The 4,132-nt window shown below is 37.0% G+C and overlaps 1 pseudogene; it reads left to right on the top strand.

The window, feature by feature from the left end:
- The first annotated feature begins 1,685 nt into the window (after positions 1 to 1,685).
- Positions 1,686 to 3,787, top strand: LOC148576275 (protein FAR1-RELATED SEQUENCE 11-like; annotated as a pseudogene).
- The last annotated feature ends 345 nt before the right edge of the window (positions 3,788 to 4,132 follow it).

The raw sequence follows: 4,132 nt of genomic DNA, 5'->3' as shown, positions 1-4,132 counted from the left end.
CGTGGCAAAATTCGAAACCAGCAAATTCTGGACTGTTTCTGACCCAGTTTGCGGCCCAAAAAACACAGATTAGAGGCTATAAAGTGGGGGACTGCATCCATTCATAAAAAGGCTCTCATAATTCATAATTTTAGGAGTAGATGTAGTTTTTAGAGAGAGAGGTTCTCTCCTCTCTCTTAGGATTAGGATTTAGGATTTCTCTTAGTTTTAGAGTGACTCTCAAATCCCAGGTTCAATGTTCTTTTATTTCTTTTCTCAATTTTGTTTATGACTCTCTATGTTTAGATTGATTTTCTATTTAATATATTTTGAGGTATTTCAGACTTATGATTGCTCCTTTTTATTATATAAATAATTTGAATTTTTCCCTTTTGGCTTTGGTTGAGTCATTGGAGACACTTGAGTTATCAAACTCATTGTTGATTGAAAATTGGATTTCTTCATTTCATTAATTCAAGTTCCAATAACTCTAGCCTTTCCCAAGGAAAGACTAGGACTTGAGGATTCGAATTAATTTGTCCACTTAACTTACCTTCATAGTTAGAGGTTAATAAGGTGGGAGAAGAATCCAATTCTCATCGCAATTGATAAGGATAACTAGGATAGGATTTCCAATTCTTCATACTTTGCCAAGAGTTTATTTTATAGTTATTTATTTATTTTTATTATCATTCAACATACTGCTTTCTTACTTCCTAAACCCCAATTTACAATCTTCATAACCAATAATAAGAACATACCTCCCTGCAATTTCTTGAGAAGACGACCCGAGGTTAAATACTCGGTTATCAATTTTAAAAGGGGTTTGTTACTTGTGACAACCAAAACGTTTGTACGAAGGGATTTTTGTCGGTTTAGAGACTATATCTACAACGCGACAATTTTTATGACATTCTTTACTGGCAAAAATCCTCTCGTCATTGCCCCTTTGATATAGCTTCCATTTTAGCTCCAAGACTTCCAAAATTGGGCCAAAAGGCCCTCAAAATCGCGAGCCACATGACTTTTTAATGAAGTCACGCGTCAGGAATTGTGTGTATGCATAGGAAGGTGTGCGTATGCACACTGGAGTGTGTGCTTCTCCTTTGTTTTCTTCATGAGACTTCCCATTTCGCATGCTTCCTTCCACTTCTATCTAGCCATTCCTACCTATTGGACATGAATTCACTCAACAAAATATATCATGGTATCGAATAGAATAAAAGTGGAATAAAATTGATTAATTTAAGCATAAAAAAGCATGTTTTCACATTTAGGTGCAATTGAGAGAGAAATCACAAAAGTATGCTATTTAAATGAATAAATGTGAGTTTATGTGATGAAATCCACTCAATTCAAGCCAAAATTTACCATCAAATATGGACTCATCACATATCTTGACCCCTGAACTGGAATTAACATTTTGCAATTAATGTTTGGGTGAAAAGCAAAGTTTTTCCATGTCAATCATGTTTGGGCAGGACACAATGCACATAATTCTTCTGTTTGGTTGGCTGGAATCATACTTGTAGTTTTGCTGATGAAAATAGAGTGGCATTTTAATTAACTATCTTCTTATGTAAAAATAGGATTTTGTAATTAGTGTTATTTACTTTATGGCCTAAATAATGTTTGTTATAGTCATGGCTGATGTAATATTCACTTGTTTCAGAATTTTCTGTTGGGTTGGAATTTGACAGGTGGAATGCGATGGTGGGATGGGCAAGATAATGGGTTTGTCACCGGAAGAAAGTGAATCTGAGTTAGGCATTTCAAACAATGATATTGTTGAGGAGGATGATTTTGGAAAAGTTGACTTGTTCTTGGATGAGGATAGTCGTCAATATGAAGATGTGACTGGGTTGAGTGCGGAGAACATATTGAAAAAGGTGTTTCAAACTTAGGAGTGTGCATATGAGTTTTATTCGAGGGTACGGAGATGCAATGGATTTGGGGTCCATAAGTGAAACTATAAGAAGGATGAAAATGGGACTATTGTAAGAAGAATGTTCTTTTGTAATAGCGCTAGCCTAAGGGATGGAAAGCACTACAACAGATTAAATAGGAAGAGAACCAACAGGAATGAGACACGCACGAACTGCTAGGCCCTGATGTTCGTATACCATGATAAGGGGAGCCCAATTTGGAAGGTTCGGAAAGTAACCCTCAAGCATAACCATGAATTGATGCCTAGGGAAATGGTTCACATTGTAATACCCAAACTTTTAGCACCTCACGATCACACTAAAAGTCTGGCGTTACCTACATCTATTCCTTTAATTTCATACTATTTTTATTTAATATTGAGACTTCACGAATATAAACCAAATTTTAATTAAGAAATCAAAAAGCCTTTTTACTTTAAATCACTTAATCACCTAATTATATTCATATAATATTAAATACATAGACTTATTCAATCTTTCTCAATTACAATTCCTGCCCCTCTAAAATCTCAAACTGACAAAGGACGAGGGGTAAAATCTCAACTAAACTAAAAACAGAAAATACAACACACACACACACACACACACACACACACACACACACACACACATATAAAACTTTGTAGACCAGTCACGGCTTCGTGTCCAAGTCTTTCTGAACCTATCATTGAAAAAGAAATTCTGTAGAGGGTGAGAACATCGTCCTCGCAGGTTCTCAGTAGGGACAGGAATACCATCAAAGTAAAGAAATACTTGCAAATAGAATAATTTTCATTATAAAAACAGTTTACCCTTGAAATAACCTTTTGGAAAAGTTTTGCAAAAAATCTTACTTTAAAAGGTCGTAAAGAAACTCTTTTAATTTACAAATCCGGTAGGTGAATAACTTAAAGGACAAAAAGAACCAAAGAAATGCCTGAGGTCTTTCTACCCCATAACTTACCCCACTTAAATCCGAAACCGGGTATAACTACAACATACACACTCAAGCTTTTATCCAACACTCTACTCAACCTATCTCTTTCTATTTACACAGTCTATCAGCATATAACTCAGTAATTTAGCATTAAAACTCAGTTTTTCAACAAACATCCCATCATCAACATCAGGAATTACCCTCAGCATCACCACCGCCAGCATGAGGAATCTCCCAGTTATCAAACACATACAAAACAATGCAAAACATAAACAGATAGAGCAATTAGGTTAATTAGTAGATAGATGCAATTACTCGATTAGACAAACTCACAAACAAGTTTCACACCCAAACAATACACACAAATGAAAATGATGCATGCCTGCCCTATGGCTAATGAGCTCATCTGTCGGTTTTATAGCCAACACGATATGTCCTGGTAGCTAATCATTGGACAGTCCCTGCGTGCGCGCATCCCAAAACTCAAAATTCATATTCATATATCAAATGCATTGAAGGCACCATCTGGAAAGGTCTAAGTGTCCGACCACATCTTGTGACGGATGGTCAACAGAAACTCAACCTTGAGCAAGTGGAGTCGACCCGCTACATCTACCCAGAAAAATTCAGGAATCAGATAAAGTTTTAAAATCACATATCATTCTGAACCAAGAGCAAGTGGAGGTGAACCACTGAATCTACCCGAGGAGACTCAAACCAAACCCGAAGCAAGTGGATTAATGCCACTGCATCAACCCAGGCAGGTGTGTATATATATATATTCATCATCAAAGTTAGTTACCATTCATCATCACAATCATCCTCACCATACATTATTCCACATTTGTTCATTTTCCTCTAATTCACTAACTCATCTTTTTAGGTTTCATTCTTAACTCCTCTATCCTTAATTCCACCGGCTCTAGACTTGTACCAGGGTTTATAAAAATTTAGAAGGCTCAAAAAATGGTTGAGAGCTTAAAAATTCACTTTTCAGAAAACAGGGGTAGTCGCGTACGCTTGCACATGCTCGCATACGCAGGAGTATAAATTTCAAAACTCGCATACGCGGACCACCTTTGCGTACGCGGAAGGTTTGGGCAATGGGACTTACTCGCATACGCATGAGCGTAAATGTGACAAAGTCGCATACGCAGCCCATGTTCACGTAAGCATGAGTGTTGGTAGTGGCCAACTCTCACGTACGCACGGTGGAGTCCGCGTACGCATAGCATATCAGGCTGGCATGCTGTAGAAACCAATTTTTCAGTCTCAATTTCAAACCTTCATA

The sequence above is a fragment of the Arachis ipaensis genome, chromosome B1 (genome assembly GCF_059453495.1).
Source record: "Arachis ipaensis isolate K30076 ecotype BB chromosome B1, ASM5945349v1, whole genome shotgun sequence".
Classification (NCBI taxonomy): Eukaryota; Viridiplantae; Streptophyta; class Magnoliopsida; order Fabales; family Fabaceae; genus Arachis; species Arachis ipaensis.
This window is presented reverse-complemented; position numbering and strand designations above follow the sequence as displayed.